This window comes from Equus caballus, chromosome X, assembly GCF_041296265.1.
Source record: "Equus caballus isolate H_3958 breed thoroughbred chromosome X, TB-T2T, whole genome shotgun sequence".
NCBI lineage: Eukaryota > Metazoa > Chordata > Mammalia > Perissodactyla > Equidae > Equus > Equus caballus.
In genome coordinates, this window is record NC_091715.1 from 12,136,544 (window position 1) to 12,159,296 (window position 22,753).

At 39.3% G+C, this 22,753-nt stretch overlaps 1 long non-coding RNA gene across 1 annotated transcript in view; it reads left to right on the forward strand.

The window, feature by feature from the left end:
• LOC138921756 (uncharacterized) overlaps positions 1-22,753 on the forward strand; it is a 208,333-nt gene that overhangs the window by 174,814 nt on the left and 10,766 nt on the right. The window contains exon 2 of the long non-coding RNA XR_011434622.1: positions 16,415-16,546. This is a non-coding gene — a long non-coding RNA (uncharacterized lncRNA). The remainder of the gene's footprint in view (positions 1-16,414; positions 16,547-22,753) is intronic.

The following is a 22,753-nucleotide window of genomic DNA, read 5'->3' on the forward strand; positions in this document are numbered from 1 at the left end:
AATAGTAAGCATTCAGTCAGTGGATACTATTATTATTTTGGGGGTAGGGAACATGCAAATGTGCAAATCTTTTCCATTTGCACGTGGCTCACCTTTTGGGTATCTCTTTAACCATTTCCCCTCTTTCTCCTCCTTACCCAGTACGGCCATAGTGAGAAATTAATAGGATTTTAATATTCATTTGTGTGTATCCAATAAAGTTTTTGCCCTATCTTGTTTGAAAACAACACAGAAAATGACAAACAGAAAAGTTAAACATTTCATCTTTCTGAAGGCGAGGATTGATAAAATTGCATGATTTCCGAAGAGCACATTTTAATTTTTTTCCTTGTGGACGACAAAGCCCCAACCCCCGCCCCTACCTTCATGGGATTGTTTGACTTTTCCTGGCCCTTCAAGTCCAGTGATGGGGAGGAGGTCGCTGCTCTCCCTTCGTTCCTACAGCTGCAGCCTAGGTCTAACCTAACGCTGTAACATCGTGTGAGAGAGGAAAGAAACATCCACGTCAGTCACGATTTGAGCTGTGTTCCCAACGCTGGTTTCATCAAGTGTGACAGCCTAATTATAAGGCTTCCTACACAAGTTACGTAGGCAACCAAGATCCTCCGCTTGCTTTCTTGTTCCGATGCGTGTCTCTCGCATTGTAATGTGGTTCTTTCCTGGCATATTCATAGAATGTGTTTATATGAGACTAATTTTTCAAAGATCTCTGGATGATTTCACCTCAAACTTCCTGAAGTTGTCTAAGATAATCTACTTATAATAACAACTTCAGGGGCCATGGTAGCATATAGAGGAGGAATTCTAAAGATGCTGCAGGAAGTGTTGATGCTTCGTGTGAATAATAACTATGCTAAGATGAACAACAGGACGAGAACTTTCCAGCGTTGACAGGAGTTCACGTGAGAGGTCCTGGCTGATGGGGGCAAAAAGTTTAGCTAACTGCAAACCCAGCATGAACCAGCAGTGTGATTCAGCTCGAGATGCCTGACGAGAGGATAGATTAGGCTATGATTTTGCTTTTCCCCTAGTTGAAGCTTAGTGGTCATCCCCTTGAGCTGTTGTATGGAATTTTCTGGCATCAAAACAGAGGAGATTAAGGTGAAATGATCTTGAAGTTCTCTTACAACTCTAAGTTTGAATGCTACTATGTTTTTTCTTTTTCTCAATTCTTTCAAGTATAATTTACCACTAATGAAATGTACAGATGATAAGTGTAGTGTTTGATGAGTTTTGATAAAGATATACACCTGTGTAACTCCCTACCCATTTGAGACGTAGAACATTTCTATCACCTCATAAAGTTCTTTGTAATCCATTACAATCAGTGTCCCCTCTCCATAGGTAATCACTGTCCTGATTTCTTTTTGTTTTTTTAAGATTTTATTTTTCCTTTTTCTCCCAAAGCCCCCCGGTACATAGTTGCGTATTTTTTTAGTTGTGGGTCCTTCTAGTTGTGGCATGTGGGATGCCGCCTCAGCATGGCCTGACGAGCGGTGCCATGTCCGAAACCAGGATTCGAACTGGCAAAACCCTGGGCTGCTGCAGCAGAGCATACAAACTCAACCACTCGGCCACAGGGCCAGCCCCCTGATCTCTATTCATACAGATTCTAGAACTTCATATAAATGGAACTATATGGTATGTACTCATTTATATCTGGCTTCTTTCGCTTAACATAACATTTTTGAGATTCATCTATGTTGTTATGTGTACCAGTGGTTCACCTTGTTTTGTTGCTGAATTGTGTTCCATTATATGCATATACCACAACTTGTTTATCCATTCTTCTGTTGATGGACGAGTGAGTTGTTGGCTGTTATGAATAAAGCAGAATAAATATTCTTGTACAAATCTTTCAGTGGACATATGGTTTTAGTCCTCTTGAGTAAATACCTAGGAGTGGAATTGCTTGGTCATAGGAAAGGTGGATTTTAACTTTATAAGGAGCTGCCAAAAAGTTTTCCAAAGTCATTGTACCATTTTACACTCCCAGCAGCCATATGTGAGAGTTCCAGGTGCTCCACATCCTGGCCACTCTTTTACTTTTCATCACATGCGTTCATTTCCCTTGGGTGTGTTTCTAAGGAAATCAAAGAGATGATCACTTACTAGCAAAGGTTCACTTGAAAAGTTGCCCTAGCTACTAGGATTACCAGAAAGCAGCATGCCTTGATCACATTGGAGGTGACTTTTGATTAAGGATTAGCTATGAATCATCTTACAGTAACTTAAAGCTGCAGAGTGATTTGCAATGATCTGTGTGGGGGAAACCGTGCATGATAGTTCATCATTTCCTCATAGCACCTTAGAATGGCCAGAAAGCTCTAGTTTCTGGTGTTTTTACATTCAGAACTTCAGTAGTTTGTCGTGGCAATGGGCAGACAGTCAGGAGGAAAGTAGTAATTTGCTCATCCACCAAATCTTGAGGCACTTTTGGAAAAAGAGCCCCTGGCAAACTGGTGATTTGTGTTAGGGGCTCTAGGAGTGAAAAAGCAGGGTGGACAAAATATCCTGAATCTGGTATATATGGAAGACAATGCTGTGCAGGCTGGCCCTTTTGTATTGTAAGAGGTATTTTGCATGGTAGATTAATAATCTGCCAACATTTATTAAATGCGTACTATACACCAGGTACTGGACTAAGTATTTTCATATATTGATTCATTTAATCCTTGTAAAAATCTTACAAAATAGGCGACATTAGTTTCCCAATATCATGGAAGAGGAAAGTGAAGTTCATAGAGGTTAAGTAACTTACCCAAAGACACAACTATTACACAGTAGAGCTGGGATTTGAACGCGACAGTACCATGGCTGAGCTATACTTTGGCAAGAAAGTTGAACTGGATGGTCACATGGATAAAAATGTGTGTGCGTGTGCGTGTGTGTGTGTTATAGGACGACCAAAGTCTTTCAAACATAAGAATAAATTAGATTAGGATAAAATTCTCTGGGTAAAGTGGAATGGAAATATGAGATTGAGGAGGAAAAGAAATAGTACTGCAAAATTTCTTCCTATGTTAAAAAAAATGAATGATGATAGGTATCAAATGGTGTTTGATTTTGTTGGATACATTTAAATGAGTGATGTATCTGTTTTGTTTTAAAATGTCCATATTCATAACGCATTGGTAATTCTAACCTTTATAAATATTTAAATTTATGATGAAAAACTTGAGATATCAACTTAAAAATGGGTGAGGAGGTTACACAGGTTTTCAAACTTCTTTTAAGTGACATGGCAGTTAAATTCTGAATACTATGACTTGTGAAGGGTAGGGGTCCTGACTACTTAGTCACTTTTTAATCCTTGCATTTAGCACGTTGCCCAGAATATACAAAGTTCTCAATCTGTGTTTGGGGAATGAAGATGCAAGGAAACAATGCATCACGAAAGGCTGTGCACAAAAGACCCAGGGCCACAGAGAGGTCTTCACACATCGTCAGTACCAGTGCACAGAACTTTCCCACCTTCCAGGCTCATTTCCTCTGCTCAGAAAATAGCATTCTAAAAGGGTTACCTGATGCCAACTAACTGAAATAATTTCAATGATGATAATTGTTGTGATCATGGCATTTTACAGGTGAGAAACCCCTCTGCAGACATCAGTTCATTATAATCCTGAATGAGGAGTGTGGCATTCTTTTTTTTCTTTATTGAAGTGTAATTGACATATAACATTATATTAGTCTCATGTGTACAATATAATGATTCAGTATTTGTACATATTGTGAAACGATCGCCGCAATAAGTCTAGTTAACATCCATCACCATACATAGTTACAAAATTTGTTTTCCTTGTGATGAGAACTTTTTTGTCTTTAATTTTATTTTTTTCCTTTTTCTTCCCAAATCCCCCCAGTACGTAGTTGTATATTCTCGTTGTGGGTCCTAGTTGTGGTACGTGGGACGCTGCCTCAGCGTGGTTTGATGAGCAGTGCCGTGTCCGCGCCCAGGATTCGAATCAACGAAACACTGGGCCGCCTGCAGCAGAGCGAGCGAACTTAACCACTCGGCCACGGGGCCAGCCGCCTGATGAGAACTTTTAAGATTTACTGTTAACAACTTTCAAATATGCAATACAGTATTATTAACTATAGTCACCATGCTTTACATTAGCTCCCTAGGACTTATTTATTTTATAAAGTTTGTACTTTTTGACCTCCTTCACCCCATTTTGCTCACCCCCCACCCCCAACCTCTGGCAACTACCTATCTATTCTCTGTATCTATGAGTTCATTTTTTTCTGATTCCACATATAAGTGAGATCATACAGTATTTGTCATTCTCTGTCTGACATTCCACTTAGCATAATGCCCTCAAGGTCCATCCATGTTGTCACAAATGGCAAGATTACCTTCTTTTTTAGGCTGAATAATATTCCACTATATATATACCACAACTTCTTTATCCATTCATCCATCAATGGACACTTTGGTTGCTTCCATGTCTTAGCTATTGTAAATCATGCTGCAATGAACGTGGAAGTGCAGATTTTTTTTTTAGTTAGTGTTTTCATTTTCTTTGGATAAGTATCCAGATGTGGAATTGCTGGATCATATGATGGTTCTATTTACATTTTCTTTCTTTTGGTTCCCATTGGCTATGGACTTTCATCAAGTTCATTTTTCTGCCTCAAACAAGCAGTGAAGTGCTGGAATGCTACATGGCTTGTGCAAGGACTGAAAATTTGGTGAAGGAGGAGGTAAGGACGGGGGAGGGGAGGAGGGAAAGGGACTTTCCAGCTCAAGTATTCTTTAGTCCCAAGACTGTTATGGGATGCAGCATGGGGTCATCGATTTCTATCCATACTGAGGACAAGTGGAATGTCTCTGTGGTTCATCCATTCATTCAATAAACATATATTGAACACCCACTTGGTACAAGATCTTGGGATGGGGAGGTAAATAATACTCACAAGGACACTTTGGAAGAGGGAAACAGATAGGTCAATAAGTAAATGTGTATAAGTGGGAGGAGCCTGTTTTTACCTTACAACCTCCCAGCCCTGAGATAAATGCTTTGCCATCTTCATCAGGAGAGAAAAGACAGGGCCAGAGTCTTTCCTCTCCTCACTTACCCAAGAGAATCATAAAGGGCCCCAGCATTCTCTAAAGGATGTGCTGTCCAAACATATAAACTGAAACATGGGATAAAACTCAGAAGGATTAATGTGACCCGGGCTCCTGGACTTGTTCCATTTGCTTTAAAAGGTCAGCTAGTCTAATGTGGAATACGTATGGGGAAAGGTGAGCTTTGGGCTTTTCAAGAATGAAGGAAAGATTCAAATACTATCTAAGGTGGATGAAAGGAACTAGCTGTGTTTTATCTTCAAAAAGGCCATATAATTTGGGTCAGCAATTATAAGGGGTGGGCTTAATATGTCTGCCAGTCACAAACATCTGTTTAGTGGACAATTTGAATTCTAATGACATTCAAACTGGCTAGGGCAATCGTACCTCCCAGTTCATGCCTATTGTCCTGGTGTAGTTATTAATAGCATTTCCTTTTGCTCTCAAAAGTGTCCTAGGTTAGAAGATAAATTATATGGTCATGGTAGTAACTCAAGAAGGGAAAGTTAAACCCCATCTGTTCCCCAAGGAGAAGTACGACCAAAATATGTTTGTTATTAAAATCTTTCATGCTAACATTTTGCCGGTGTGGGAAGTCGTAAATCTGCTGCAAAGAGTACAGTTCAACAGACTTTGTTTCTGCAGGGCTTGTGTTAAGAGAGTGAAAGAGACAGAAAAATGAATGAGACAGAGGCTTACTCTGGAGGAGTTTATGGACTGACAGAGGTGATGCATAAAGAATAGCACATGCTTGAGACAATAAAGGCGTACATCCCTGGAACTAGAACGCTGGGGCTAATCTTATCACCTCAGTTTACAGATGAGGATGTTGTTTGCCCAGGTTTACATAGCCCTTAGGTGTGGAAACCAGGGGCTTTGCCTGGGACTGTCCCTGTTTATGCCTGTTGTCCTGGCATAACTACTAATAGCATCCCCTTTTGATCTCAAGAGTGTCCTGGTTTACATGATAAATTGTATGGTTCCCCTACTGTAGGGAGCAGGGCCTCCTGACTCTGACCGATATCTTTCCACTGTGGCACTATTAACATTTGGTGTGGATAACTCTTCATCGTCGGGGAGCTGTGTCCTGTCATTGAAGGATGTTTAGCAGCATCCTACTAGAGGCCAGGAGCAGCCCCCCTCCTAGTTGTGACAGCGTAGTTCAGACATTGCCAAATGTCCCCTGGGAGGCATAATCACTCTGGTTGAGAACCTCTGTCCTAGACAATGACCTTCACAATGGTTGGCCAGACTTTACCAGGCTGCCACAAAACTCTGAAACATAACTAACCAAGAATACTTTCATTTGCGTCTTTTTTTTAACTCTTAATATGACAATCTCAAGAAAACTATTTAAAGCAAATACAGTCACCCACTGCATAGCAACACTTCAGTCAATGATGGACCACAGATACAACGGTGGTCCCATAAGATTAGAACCATACAGCCTAGGCGTGTAGTAGGCTATACCATCTAGGTTTGTGTAAGTATTCTATGATGTTCACACAACAATGAAATTGCCTAAGGACTCGTTTCTCAGAACTTATCCCCATCCTTAAGTGACACATGACTGTACCTTAAAGGGAAAATATTTATTTCAAAAAGCTGTCAGGCAGAATTATTGTTTCCCATGTAAAGTAATATTTTCTGTGAATAGAATATCCTCCTACCAGAGGGTATTGAATCTAAAATGTTGGTTCACAACTTCATGACAGATTATAAATTGTATGGATTGCTATTTTAACCCTGTTGCCCAAGTGGAAAACTAAAAGGAAAGAGGATATTAAGATTATTTCTGTAATACTTATAACCTACTTTTTTTTTTTTGAGGGAAGATTAGCCCTGAGCTAACTACTGCCAGTCCTCCTCTTTTTTTGCTGAGGAAGCCTGGCCCTGAGCCAACATCATGCCCATCTTCCTCTACTTTATACGCGGGACGCCTACCACAGTATGGTGTGCCAAGCAGTGCCATATCCACACCCGGGATCCGAACCGGTGAACCCAGGGCCACCGAGAAGCAGAACATGCGAAATTAACCGCTGAGCCACTGGGCCGGCCCTAGAACTTACTTTTAAAGTGACATTTCTGAGTATGTTTTTTTCTAAACAGGAAGAAACAATGCTGGCCCAAACTGTGAAATTGGTATTCTTCTCACACACCCCACTTTCAATACTTCCTTCCCCTTTGTTCTCTCCAAATTGGCATTACTATATTAAAATTTGCAGTTGTTAAAAAGACTTACCTGTTCTCCAACAAGGATAATTTATTGGTTCAAGTGATATATACTAAGTGGCTCTGTGCCAGCCTACTCCAGTGCTGGAGATGCATTAGTGATCCCTGGTCACTGCCCTTGAGATGCCCATGGTCTAAGGGGAACCCACTCACAGCCAGGTGGACATCATTGATAACACTTAGCACATGGTGGTTCTCAAATTTGAGCATACATCAGCATCACTTGCGGGGGTTGTTTCTGATTCAGTAGGTCTGGAGTGGGCCCTGACAAGTTCTTCAGTGATGCTGATGCTGCTGGTCTGGAAACCACACTTTGAGAACCATTGGTTTTATCTCAAGGATATTTATGCTTCATTAGGATTCAAGAGCGCCTGGGCAGAGTGGTAACATGGCTTCTTTGGCTTCATCTTCCCCCCTGTCTCCCGTGTTTGCTTCTTTCCTTCCTCTTTTCACATTTCATTTCATGTACCCAACACTCTCATGCTCCTTTGACCCTACTCTATCAAACATTGCTGTTAAGGAAGAGTTTTATATCAAACATTAGCATGGTGTCAAGGCGATGTCTTACCTTTTCCAGGGTAATTGACATTAGGACATATCCCTGCTTGTGGAATGGGACACAATGTTTATGTCAAATTTTTAGGACTGGTTTAGGCGAATCTTATCTGTATAGGCATCTTTACTGCACTGGACTTATTGGTATGGGTTTTGCACATATAACAAGGGGTCTCTGCCATATGGTGTACATACACACAAACAGCAACAAACAAACAACAGTCTGTATAGCAAGGGTATGATTGTTAAGGCATCTTCAAGCCCTGATCTTTTATAATGATTTAAGCAAATCCAGGGTCTAGATAAACCTTGCTGAAGTGTCAGGATTGTCTTCTCTCTTGTTTAGGTGCTAATGACATTTAGAAGACGCCACCATGAGCGCCACCACCATTTTATTCATACCTATCAATTGGCAAAACAGCAAAACAGGTATCCGCACTCCTATTTACTGGGATTATGAAAATTAATCTAAACATGGAAGCGTGTGCAGAATGAGAAATTTTAAATGACACCTTTGACTTGAGGACTGTTATTAAAGTTAAATCCTCTCACATTCAAAGTAATCACTAGGTATTAACAATAGGAAGAAATATTTCCTTTTTAAAATTTTCACGGTTGCTTTCTCTTCACCCTCAAATTACTGGGGTTAATCTTTAATAGATAAAGGGAGAGAACCTATGATTACTTCTAGTGTGTGAAGTTGAGGGAAATTGAAGATGAACACTCAGCCTACCAATGAATTTGTAACAGGTCATGTGTCTATTCATCTGGGTTAATGTCATGTGCAATTAATGACTGAAGAGTCTAATTGATTCCTGATCTAGTTAACTTGTTAGCTGAGTGGTTGGACCTGAATCCCAATTAGATCAGTGAGTGGAAAATAACATACGTGTAAGTGTTGCAACCAGTGAGTTTGAGGAATGAGAAGGAAAGAAAAAAGCAAACGGTTTTATCTCCAGAAAAAGGTTGCACAGGCAGAAACTGTCTTTCTCCTTCCCAATGCCCCACCTCCACGCTAAGGAGGAGCAGAGAGGAGCTTTGGTGATGAAGGAACAGGAAGGGAGGGAGTAAGACAATTTCTACCTGGCCTAGAGGTTACGTTTCAGGCAAGATACTTTTACATTACTCTGCGTTTCCCCTTCATATTTTAAAAAGTCCCACCCACCCATCCTCTTGCCATCTGACCATTCTAGAAGCCGGGTACATAATGATGATGCAGACTTAGCAGCCTGATGAAAGTAATACTGGGTACACATTCTGAACATGTTATTGGTAGCCTTATCATTTTCTGAAATTGTTTGCAAAGCTACCAAATATTTAAAGGAAGATGAACTGTCTAATCAAAATGTGTTGAAATATCCTAGAACAATAATGGTAATGATATCAGCTGCTGATTATAAGACTTCACAGTGTATTCCTTTTTTGACAAGTACATTTCACCCCTTTGGTTCATCAGAGTATTACATCGAAACATTGTGATAGATGATGAGGCTGAAAGCATAGTGAGTATACCAATTAGGAATGCATTCAACTGCAAGTAAAAAAACTCAAACTTCTAAATGCCAGGCAAAGTGTGAAGTTCTTTTCAAACATGATTTATCTGTATTTTTGAAAAATTATTTTATTGAGGTCATAATGGTCTATAACATTGTGTAATTTCAGGTATGCATTATTATATAACAGTTTCTGTATAGACTGCATTGTGCTCACCCCCAAGTCTAGTTTTTATCCGTCACCATACATATGTGCCCCTTTAACCCTTTCACCCCCACTTCCCTTCTGGTAACAACTAATCTGTTCTCTTTATCTATGTGTTTGTTTATCTTCCACATATGAGTGAAATCATACAGTATTTGCCTTTCTCTGTCTGGCTTATTTCACTTAACATAATACCCTCATGGTCCATCCATGTTGTTGCAAATGGGACAATTTTGTCTTTTTTATGGCTGAGCAGTATTCCATTGTATATATATATACCATGTCTTCCTTATCCATTCATCAGTTACTTGGGTTGCTTACACATCTTGGCTATTTTTAATAATACTGCAATGAACATAGGAGTGCATAAATCTCTTTGTATTGTTGATTTCAAGTTCTTTGGATATATACCCAGTAGTGGGATAGCTGGATCGTATGATATTTCTATTTTTGATTTTTTGAGAAATCTCCATACTATTTTCCATAGTGGCTGCACCAGTTTGCATTCCCATCAGCATTCTATCAGGGTTCCCTTTTCTCCACAACCTCTCCAACACTTGTTGTTTTTTTGTCTTGGTGATTATAGCCATTCTAATGGGTGTAAGGTGATATCTAAGTGTAGTTTTGATTTGCATTTCCCTGATGATCAGTGATGTTGAACATCTTTTTGTGTGCCTATTGGCCATCTGTATATCTTCTTTGGAAAAATGTCTGTTCATATCCTCTGCCCATTTTTTGATCAGGTTGTTTGTTTTTTTGTTGTTGACTTGTATGTGTTCTTTACATATTTTGGAAATTAATCTCTTGTCAGATATATGATTTGCAAATATTTTCTCCCAGTTGTGGATCATCTTTTCATTTTGTTCATGGTTCCCTTTGCCTTGCAGAAACTTTTAGTCTGATGTAGTCCCATTTGTTTATTTTTTCTTTTGTTGCCCTTGCCTGAGTGGATGTGGTATTCAAAAAGATGCTGCTAAGACTGATGTCAAAGAGTGTACTGCCTATATTTTCTTCTGGAGTTTTATGATTTCAGGTCTTACATTCAAGTCTTTAATCGATTTTGAATTAATTTTTGTGTATGGTGTAAGATAATGATTTACTTTCGTTCTTTGGCATGTGGCTGTCTAGTTTTCCCGACACCATTTATTGAAGAGACTTTCCTTTCTCCTTTGTGTGTTCTTGTTTCCTTTGTTGAAGATTAGCTCTCGATAGATGTGTAGTTTTATTTCTGGGCTTTCAATTCTGTTCCATTGATCTGTGTGTCTGTTTTTGTGCCAGTAGCATGCTGTTTTGATTACCATAGCTTTATAGTATATTTTGAAGTCAGGGATTGTGATGCCTCCAGCTTTGTTCTTTTTTCTCAGGCTTGCTTTGGCTATTCGGGGTCTTTTGTTGCTCCATGTAAATTTTAGGATTTTTGTTCTATTTCCATGAAGAATGTCTTTGGAATTCTGATTGGGAGTGCATTGAATCTGTAGATTGCTTTAGGTAATATGGACATTTTAACTATGTTTATTCTTCCAATCCATGAGCATGAAATATCTTTCCATTTCTTTATGACTTCGATTTCTTTCAATAATGTCTTATAGTTTTCACTGTATAGGTCTTTCACCCCTTTGGTTAAATTTATTCCTAGATATTTTATTCTTTTTGTTGCAATTGTAAATCAGATTGTATTCTTGACTTCTCTGCTAGTTTGTTATTAGTGTATAGAGATGCAACTGATTTTTGTAGTTTGATTTTGTACCCTACAACATTGCTGTAGTTGTTGATTATTTCTAATTGTTTTCTGGTGGACTCTTCAGGATTTTCTATATATAGAAATCTCCATATATACTGTCTGCAAACAGCAAGAGTTTTATTTCTCTTTTCCAATTTGGATACCTTTTATTTCTTTTTCTTGCCTAATTGCTCTGGCCAAAACCTCCAATACTATGTTGAATAAGAGCGGGGAGAGTGGGCACACTTGTCTTGTTCCTGTTCTCAGAGGGATAGTGTTCAGTTTTTCACTGTTAAGTATGATGTTGGCTGTGGGTTTGTCATATGTGGTCTTTATTATGTTGAGGTACTTTCCTTCTATGCCAATTTTATTGAGGGTTTTTGTTATAAATGGATGTTGGATCTTGTCAAATGCTTTCTCTGCATCTATTGAGATGATCATGTGATTTTTATTCCTCATTTTGTTAATGTGGTTTATCACATTAATGGATTTGTGGATGGTGAACCATCCCTGTGTTCCTAGTATAAATCCCACTTCATCAAGGTGTATGATCCTTTTAATGTATTTTATGTATCCTTTTAATGTATTGATTTGCCAATATTCTGTTGAGGATTTTTACATCTATGTTCATCATATTGGCCTATAATATTCCTTCTTTGTGTTGTCCTTGTCTTATTTTGGTATCAGGGTAATGTCAGCCTCATAGAATGAGTTAGGAAGCATTCTGTCTTCTTCTTCAATTTTTTGAAATAGTTTGAAAAGGATAGGTATTAAATCTTCTTTGAAAGTTTGGTAGAATTCTCCAGAGAAGCAATCTGGTCCTGGACTTTTGCATTTAGGGAGGTTTTTGATTGCTGTTTCTATCTTTTTGCTTGTGATTTGTCTATTCAGATTCTCTATTTCTTCTGGACTTAGTTTTGGGAGATTGTATGAGTCTAAGAATTTATCCCTTTCTTCTAGGTTATTCAATTTCTTGGCATATAGTTTTTCACAGTATTCTCTTATAATCCTTTGTATTTCTGTAGTATCTGTTGTAATTTCCCCTCTTTCATTTTTAATTACATTTATTTGCATCTTCTCTCTTCTTTTCTTAGTGAGACTGGCTAAGGGTTTGTCAGTTTTGTTTATCATCTCAAAGAACCAGCTCTTAGTTTCATTGATCCTCTCTATTGTTTTTTTTAGTCTCTATTTCATTTATTTCTACTCTGATTTTTATTATTTCCCTCCTTTTGCTGGCTTTAGGCTTTGTTTGTTCGTTCTTCTTTTTCTAGTTCTGTTAGGTGTAGTTTAAGATTATTTATTTGAGATTTTTCTTGTTTGTTGAGGTAGGCCTGTATTGCTATAATTTTCCCTCTTAGCACCACTTTTGCTGCATCCCGTAAGAGTTGGTATGTTGTGTTTTCATTTTCATTTGTCTCCAGGTATTTTTTTTTAAATGTTTTTTTTTTCTTTTTCTCCCCAAAGCCCCCCAGTACATAGTTGTATATTCTTTGTTGTGGGTCCTTCTAGTTGTGGCATGTGGGATGCTGCCTCAGCGTGGTTCGATGAGCAGTGCCATGTCCACACCCAGGATTCGAACCAACGAAACACTGGGCCGCCTGCAGTGGAGCGCGCAGACTTAACCACTCGGCCACGGGGCCAGCCCCCATCTCCAGGTATTTTTTGATATCTTCTTTGATTTCTTCATTGATCCAATGGTTGTTCAGTAGCATGTTGTTTAATCTCCACATATTTATGCCTTTCCGAGCTTTTATCTTGTAGTTGATTTCTAGTTTCGTAGTATTGTGGTTGGAAAAGATGCTTGATATGATTTCAATCTTCTTAAATTTATTGAAGGTTGCCTTGTTTCCCAACATATGGTCTATCTTTGAGAGTGTTCCATATATAAAATATATATATTTTAAGTCCATCTGATCTAGTGTTTCATTTAAGACCACTGTTTCCTTGTTGACTTTCTGTCTGGATGATCTATCCATTGATGTAAGTGGGATGTTGAGGTCCCCTACTATTATTGTGTTGCTGTCAATTTCTCCCTTAAGGTCTGTTGGCAGTTGCTTTATATACTTTGGTGTTCCTGTGTTAGGTGCATATATATTCATAAGTGTTATTTCCTCTTGGTGAAATGTCCCTTTTATTATTATAAACTGCCCCTCTTTGTCTCTCATTGTCTTTTTTATCTTGAAGTCTGCTTTATCTGATATGGCAACACCTGCTTTCTTTTTCTTGCGGTTTTCTTGGAGTATCATCTTCCATCTCTTCACTCTGAGCCTGTTTGTCTTTAGAGCTGAGATGTGTTTCCTGATGGTAGCATATTGTTGGGTCTTGTTTTGTACTTCATCCAGCCACCCTGTGTCTTTTGATTGGAGAATTCAATCGCTTTACATTTAGAGTGATTATTGATATATGAGGGCTTAATACTGCAATTTTATCTCTTGTTTTCTGAGTGTTCTATATTCCCATTGTTTCTTTTCCCTTCTATTTCTGACTGCCATTTCAGTTTGGTGGGTTTTTGTGATGGTTTTCTTAGTTTTCTCTTTCTTTATGATTTGTGGCTCTGCTCTGGTTTTTTGTTTAGTGGCTACAATGAGGTTTGTATAAAAGATCTCATAGATGAGATAGTCCATTTTCTGATAGCCTCTTAGACTAAGCAGGCTCCATTCCTTTCCTCTCCCCCTTCCAAGTTATTATTGTCATAAATTATTCTTTTTTGTGTTGTGAGTTTGTGACTAAATTGAAGTGTTTATAATTATTTTTGATGTTTTCCTTCCCTTTATCTTTTATGTTATAATTTTTTGCTAACCTGTTCTGATAGAGAGCTGAAATTTTCTGATTTTGTCTGTCTATTTATCTCCTTGCTCAAAGCTTTGTAAACCTTTGTCTTTTTGTCACAGGTAGGATGGCTTCCTTCATCATTTCTTGTAAGGAAAGTCTAGTGGCAATTAACTCCCTCAGCTTTTGTTTATCTGGGAAAGCTTTTATTTCTCCATTGTATCTGAAGGATAGTTTCACTGGATAGAGTATTCTTGGCTGAAAGTTTTTGTCTTTCAGTGTTTTGAATCTATCATTCCATTTTCTCCTAACCTGTAAAGTTTCTGCTGAGAAATCTGCTGAAAGCCTGATAGGGGTTACTTTGTAGGTTATTTTCATCTGCTTTGCTGTCTTTAATATTTTTCTTTATCATTGACTTTTGCCAGTTTTACTAATATATGCCTTAGAGAAGGTCTTTTTGCATTGATGTAATTAGGAGTTCTATTTGCTTAATTTACTTGTAATTCCAGCTCCTTCCCCAGGTTTGGGAAGTTCTCAGCTATTATTTCTTTGAACAAACTCTCTGCTTCTTTCTTCCCCTCTTCTCCCTCTGGAATACCTATAATCCTTATATTGCTTTTCCTGATTGAGTCAAATATTTCTCAAAGAATTTCTTCATTTTTTAAAAATCTTGGTTCTCTCTCCTCCTCTACTTGAAGCATTTCTATATTTCTGTCCTCACTATTTCTGCCCTCCATAACATCAGCTCTATTTTTTATGGTTTCTAGATTATTTTTTATCTCATTAATTGTGTTCTTCATATCTAGAGTTTTGGGGATTTTTTTAGATTTCAATCTGTTTGGTGAAGTATTCCTTCTGCTCATTAATTTTACTCCAGAGCTCATTGAAATGTCTTTCTGAGTTTTCTTGTAAAGTATTGAGTTTCTTTATGACAACTATTTTGAATTCTCTGTCATTTAGATTGTAAATTTCTGTGACTTCAGGATTGGTTTCTGGAGACTTGTCATTTTCCTTCTGCTCTGAAGTGTTATTGTAGTTTTTCATGGTGTTTAATGAACTGATCCTTTGCCAGCGTATTTGTGGTAGTATCAGGTCACAGTTTCCACCTGCCACCACTGGGAGGGGGTGGGGGAATAGGAGCTATGTTTTCTGATCCCACCCCATCTGTTGGAAGTTGTGTGGGTAGGGCTGCTCTGCATTTGCGTGGGCCTGCCACAGCCACTCTGCAGGTTGTACTCATTTGGACCGGGCCTCTGTGCTGGATGGGCAATTCATGCACCATAGGTGGGGCCTCTGTGCTCAGTGGATGGGTTACTCTCACGCAGGTGGGGCCACTGTTCTTGGCAGAGGACTGGCCAAGCTGCTACACCAGGCAGGAGGGGTGCCTATGTGTGGGCTGAACCACCACTTGGTGGGTCCCACAGGCTGCTGTGCTCTGTGAACAAGGTGCTTTCTGAGCAGGTGGGGAGCCTTCTTGTCTGCACTGCACTTGGCAAGCAGGTGCCTTTGCAGGGGCTGAGCTGCTATCACTCAGTATAGAGCGATCCCACCAGCAGGGCTGCCACAGCATGGTGGGCACTCCTGCAGGCTGGGCTACAACTCTGAAAGCATTCACCCTGGCTGGGCTGCCCTCACCTCCTCTTACAGTCATGCTAGCTGCTGTGTGAGGATCCACAACCTGGCTCACTGCCATCAGGTAGTGGATGGAGTACACTCACCTAGTTCCACTGCCTTCCAGGGATCCAATCTACCCACCTTCAGATGCATGGCTATGTGGATTTCTCAGGCATCCTGTTTTGCTGTTCAGAGAATCCTCTGCTGGTTAATGAATGTCTATTTAGTGGTAACTTAGAGGGGAGAGACAAAGGGAGAAACTCACTCTGCCGTGATGCTGATGTCACTCCCAAACATGATTTATTATCTTCACAGCAACCCTGCAAGATAGTTTTAAAAAAAATAAGTCCAGAGTAGTTAATTAACTTGCCTAAGGACATAAGCTTAAAATAATAGCTTTGCATGGTATTTTTCAAATCCATAAAAGTTACAGCATTACTTGAAAATATCAAAACTTCTAAATCAATCCAGAAAACTCAGGAGGAATTTCTATGTGGCGTGATGAAAAGCTCAGATGGGCAAATTCCTAAGTGGAACAGAGGTACAGGGACAAGGTTATTGTTTAGTCAGGGGGTACCCATGGGATGTGTATTTGGTATTTGTCACAAGTGGATACCTGAAGTTAAGGATTGCTTAGAGGTAAGGGTGGTTGGCTATGGGGATCACGTGTGTTCCCTTGGGTAGATACTGTAGATTGTCTCAATGCCCCTTTCCAACAGCTTTCATCCTTGCCTTCTTTTGTTACAAAGGCTACAAATGCCTCAAGTAAGCTGCTGGCCTAAAGAGTATGAGAGATGTGTGCAGCAGAGATTAATGAACCCATAGCCTGGAACCAAGCCCAGCCAAGATCAGCCAACCTTAGCTGACCCCAGGATGTGTGAGTAAGTAATAAATGTTTGTTATTGTACGTCACTGGGATTTGAAGTGGTTTGTTATGCAGCATTAGTGTGACAATAGCTAACTGATACATGACCCAACAGCATAATCTCACAAAATAAACTGTGGTTATTTTCATTCTTAAACAATTAGCTTTGTAATGACCTATAATGATATTCTAAGTAAGTGGAACCCAATTTAATAATAAAGAAAAAGCCAACATTTACAAAAATAGACGTTTTATCCATTAAATTAAGTATTTATTTGCTTAATGCTGTTATTCTAGGAATTATGCATCTCCCTAAATTTAGCCAGTTAAAGTAGGAGTTCTGTTTCTTCCTAACAAAAACTCTAGCTTTGTTCTTTTGATATCCTTCTATCCTTCTTCTGTTAGTTACACTATGATCAATAGTACTCTACTCTTAAAATTTTGTTTAACTTGGGGCTGGCCCAGTAGCATAGTGGTTAAGTTTGTGCACTCCACTTCAGCAGCCTGGGGTTCAGAGGTTAGGATCCTAGGCACAGACCCAGCACCACTTGCCACACCACGCTACGCTGTGGCAGCATCCCACATAAAATAGAGGAAGATTGGCACAGATATTAGCTCAGCAACAATCTTCCTCAAGCAGAAAGAAGAAGATTGGCAACAAATGTTAGCTCAGGACCAATCTTCCTCACCAAAACAAAAAAAAAAATTTGTTTAACTAGATCAAAGAAAGCCTCTCTGATTAAAAAAAAACAAACTGTTGGAGAGAGTATTGTTTTCTTTCCTTGAAATTGATGTTTGTTCTAAATTCTATTCATTATCTATTGCTGTGTAACAAATTACCCCAAGACTCAGAGGCTTAAAACAATGATAAACAATAATAAACAATAAGCAGTTTCAGTACATTAGGAATTCAGGAGTGGCTTAGCTGGGTGATTCTGGCTCAGGGCCTCTCGTGAGATTGCAGTCAAGATGTTGTCCAGGGATGTAGTCATCTCATGGCTTGACAGGGGCTGGAGGATCCACTTCCAAAGTGGCTTAATAATGAGGCTCTTGCCATGTAGACCTCTCCACAGGGTTGCTGAGTGTCCTCATGACATGGCAGCTAGTTTCCCCAGAACTAGTAATCTAAGAGAGCAGTATCTCTTATGGCCTAACTTAGAAAAATCATACTCTATTGGTTCCACAATATCTTATTGGTTACAGAGGTCAGCTCTATTCAGTGTGGGAGAGGGCATATCAGAACGCCAGATCATTCATTGGGAGCCGTCTTGGAGGCTGGCTGCCACACTTTCTAATATACATTTTCAACACAATCTCTCTTAGACTGCTCCAAACATCTTCTCATAATGGATTTACTGTTTAAACTAGTGGTTCTCAACTTTCCCTTTCCAGGGACATTTGACAATGTCTAGAGATATTTTTGGTTGTCCCAAATGAGGGAGAGGAGTGCTACTGGCACCTAGTGAATAGAAGCCAGGGGTGCTGCTAAACATCCTATGACGCCCAGGAAATTCTCCCCACAACAAAGAATATTCAGCCGGAAATGTCAACAGTGATAAGGCAAAGAAATCCTGCATTTAAACTGTTACAATCTGCTAAAATTATAAACAGTTTCCCCTTACAAATCCTTCAATATATCATATAAACACTGCTTTTCATTTTCAGTCAAGTATAATCAGATTAAGCAAATTGACTTATTTTAGTGCATGATCAAATTGCAGGTGCACAACCAAAAGGGAGTGAGCAGGACAAATGAATTTGGCCAAGAAAATACACACACACACACATACACACACCTCCCCAGAAAAGCTGGCGGGGGGGGGGGGGGGGGGTGGGGGGGTGGGGAGCTTCCCTTTTGTGTGATATACTTGCTGAATTTGCAAAATCAGCACCAAATAATTGCTATTTCATTGAGAACTCCCTGCCAACAGCTAGAAACAACCCTAGCTGGGTGACACTGTGAATTCTGAAAAAATCAATTGAGGATTTTAAAGACAAGCAGAAAAAGAATGAGAAAGTGAATTCACTGGAGTTTTATTGACAACCTATAGCTTCCAGAGCTTTTTCTGTAAACCTTGACAAGTCTTCTTTGCATCTGAGGTTTATTTGAGTGCTTAAAAGGGGCTAAGATAATAAATCCATGAACATAGTAGCTGGTTCTGTCAGAGACTGATCTCCTTCCTCAGAAGTGCTTAGAAGCCAAGGAGGAGTGATTTTTACGCATACTGCTAGATTTGGGGACAGCCTCGGGACTCTGTGCTCTCCAACAATTAGGGAGATAAAGAAGGTCAGCGTGAACTCTAATCTTCCTTGAACAAACCGTGAAGAACTGAATTGGCTTCTGGGCAATGTTCAGAGCCACTGGGACAGTGAGAAAAAGTCAGATTACGCCAGATCTCCTGAGTGTCTCTAGGCTAGGACATGAGTAACGGTTCTTCAAAAAGGAAAAGCATAAATGTATCTTTGCATCGAAAGTTCCACTGGTTGATGAATATATATGCCTATATTATTAAACTTGTTTTAGAAAATACGACAATAACTATAATGTATAGAATTATATTATATATATATATATATATATATGTATATATATATATATATATATGATTTTTTTCTCTTCCACATGGGAAGCCACGTGAAGCATTAGGAGGGGAAGAATGAAATAATTCCTAGAGATTGGGAAACCTACAATGAGGGGAAACCATAGTCTCATTCCCCAGTTTGACATCTGCTTGGGCAGGACAGGGTGGGGGGTTTGGGGAGAGAGAGAGAGAGAAATGTACCTTGTATGGAAACAGGATCCTTGCAGATATGATTGAGCTAAGTAAGGATCTTGACAGTATCACTGGGCTGAGATCAAGGTGACAGCAGGGTCAGGCTCCCTCAGGAAGCTCTAGGGATGGTCCATTCCTTGCCTCTTCCGGTTTCTGGTGGCTGCCAACTTCCTTAGTTTGTGGCTGTATCACTCCAGTCTCTGCCTCTGTGGTCACATCGCCTTCTCCTCTTTCATCTGTCAAATCTCCCTCTACCTTCCTCTTATAAGGATACATTTGATTGCATTTAGTGCCCACCTTGATAATCCTGGGTAATCTCTCCATCTCAAATGCCTTAACTTAATCACATCTGCAAAGATCTTGTTTCCATATAAAATAATATTTACAGGTTCCAGAGATTAAGACCTGACATATTTTGGGGGAAGCATTTTTCAGCCTACCACACCCAATATCTTATTCCACCCCTAGTCCTTCCAGGGTTAAGCCCTACACCCTATGTACACACACACACACACACACACACACACCCCTCTCTCTTTCTCTCCTTGTCTCCCCTCTTCTCCTTTTCTTTATCAATACAGCTTGAGGACCCAAATCATTACAACTTAAAACTCATTAGCCTGGAGGACTCAGTTCTGTGTTTGCATTCCACCTATAATGACAGTGCTGATGGCGAAGTAGGTATCTGTAGATTCTTCTAATGCAGAAGAGAAAAACAAAGGAGAAGGTTAACTTTCTGTATTGGAAGAGGTTGAATACTGTTATTTTGCTATGTGAAGAAATCACATGATATAGTCAAGAAGTTGTTTTAAAAAAATGGATATAGAGCTATCTTGCCAGAGAGGAGGCTAATGATTGCTGGTCCCCAAAGGTAAACCTTGATTGAACCTTCTTGGCTGAAATTCTGTAAGCTAAAAATATAAGTGCTTCCCAGGAGTGTAGGATATGCTGACCCTGCTTCCCCTCACACCTATACTTGTTTTCAGTCAATAAAGAAACAAGGGGCTCTTTCTGAAACTTTTACTTTGAAGGTCAGAAATTAAATATGTACTGTTTATCTGAGGCTCAATCGCTGTATATTTCATGTGGCTCTTTAGCTAGGATTGGAAGACTTTCTGTTGCCCAGTAAGTATCATTAAATATAGAACTGACATATCCACTCACAGGAGCAGCACTTCCTAAAATCAGTGTGCTTTAGAAATACAAGAAAAGATAAGAAAAAATATTCAGCTACATAGAAATGAAGAGGAGTCTATTTTAGGAAAAAAAAAAAGGTTAAAGCTAGAAGAGGTCTAAGGTTATACAGTAAACTTGTTCAGTTTACAGATGAAGAAACTGAGACCCAGAAAGATAACAAGATGTATCAGTCAGCTATTGCTGCATAACAAACAACTACAGAATCTTTGCAGTTTACAATAAGCATGCATTTAGCTAATGCACCTCTGGGCATTTGCCGATTTGGGGTTTGGCTGATCTAGGCTTTTGTGGCTAGGAAAGTTCTGTTTCACATTTTAGGTCGTTGAGATTGCTCCAAATGATTGTCACCTTCCTTGTACCAGTGAGCCAACTAGAGTAGGTTTTTCTTACACTAATGGTGGAGGCACAAGAGAGCAAGTGTGTGTGCACAAGGCCTTTTAAGGCCTAGACTTGGAACTGAAACACTGATATTTCCACCCACGTCATTGGCCACAGTAAGTCACATGGCCAAGCCCAAAGTCAAGGGGCAGGGAAATACTCTCTGCCCACGATGAGGCCCTGCCAAGGGTATAGATTGAGGATGGGATGAAGAATTGGGGCCAATTATTTAATCACCCCCACAAAATTTGCCTAAGATTAAAAACATACATAATGGCTCAATTAGGACATTATAATTCAGGTCTCCTGATCCCCCGCCCCCCATCCAGGGCTTTTCTCATTAACCAGACAGGCACTTAGTAGAGCATACAATAGATATATTTAAAATATCTCTCTGGAAATGTAAATTATCAAGATGGCACAACACTGCACAACTGGTTACATTCATTTTATCTAGATTTTTCTGTTTTCCATCCACGTGATTAAAAGCCATTCATATATTTCCATAATTATTATCTGCAAAAACATATGACACATTGATGTATGTTAAAGGTAGTACTGTTTTCATTCAATGTCAACCAAAGTTTCTCCAGCCCTGGGTACTAAAGTGGTCACATTAAAAAGAAAAGTCCAGATTTCACAGGTTTTGCAGAATTCCTTTCTGGTGGCTCATGAAAAGCCTTCTCATCTTCTTCCCCTTGAACACCTCAAGAATATCTGCTACTTGGTGCTGTTCATCACTACAGCCAGCCCCTGTAGGAGAATGTTAATGTCCCAGGAGCGCCAGAACTGTGGACTCTCGCCAAAGTGACACTGTGCTCCCTGCAGCCTTCATTCACGGTCCTCAACAGAGATATAGTACAATGCAGCCTGGACCTGCATATTCAGGATTTCTCATGAAAATGGGTTCCTAAGTTTCTCTTGTTATCCCATCTCTCTGGAGAGTTCAGACATGAATATATAGAGCCAGGCCAGGGACCTATAATGAAAAGACCATTTCTGACTCTTCCCTAGGTGATAAAGCAACTTCCTCTTCCTTCAGCCAAGAACGTTTATGCAAATCACTTTATAGGTATAAATTCACCAGACATAATTTGAACCATACTTAAGGCCTAAACTAAGACCATCTCCATATATTTTGTTTGAAGGATGAACTCTCAGATTAGTATGAAAAATATTGTTGCCCAGAATGGAATTCAGCAAAGGTGTGCACAAGTCATTTCCATTAGGAAAGGGAAATTAATGATGAATAGCCAATTTTAGTGACTTGCTTTGTAGTTCTCTTATTTTTTCCCTTAGAAATTATTACTTGACATTTTTAATGGTTTCTAAAATGCAATTTATGGGAAACTTCTCAGTTTCATGGGGCACAGCTAACTTGATTTGGAACATGGCAAACCCATTCAATTTTGCTGAGAATGCATTTAGAAACTGAGTCTTTCTGCTAAATGCTTGTGCATATTCCCAAAGATCATTTTTTCCCTGCTGAGATAAACTCTCATCATGGTCCTTGAGATGTAGATGAAATGGAGATTTCAATTTCAGCTTTCCTTTTCAGTTGAGAGATCTGTACCTTGCTTCCTTTGGGCTAGAAAAACAAAATGGAAAGCCCGCGTTAACAAATGCTTTCCTCCTTAGGTACCACTTTGCCACGAGGGATCTGGCTTAGCTGTTCTAAACATTTTAAACCAAAAGACACTTCTGAGACTCATCTATCCCAAAGCTGTACTTTTATGCTGAAGTCTCTTAAAAATTACTATCTTCTCTATATATTTACCAACCAAAGAGATAAAAACAAAAAACGTTTTATTTTCTAGATATAAAATTATATTATATTATGTATGGTTTTTCAAACTATACATGCCTCCCAAATA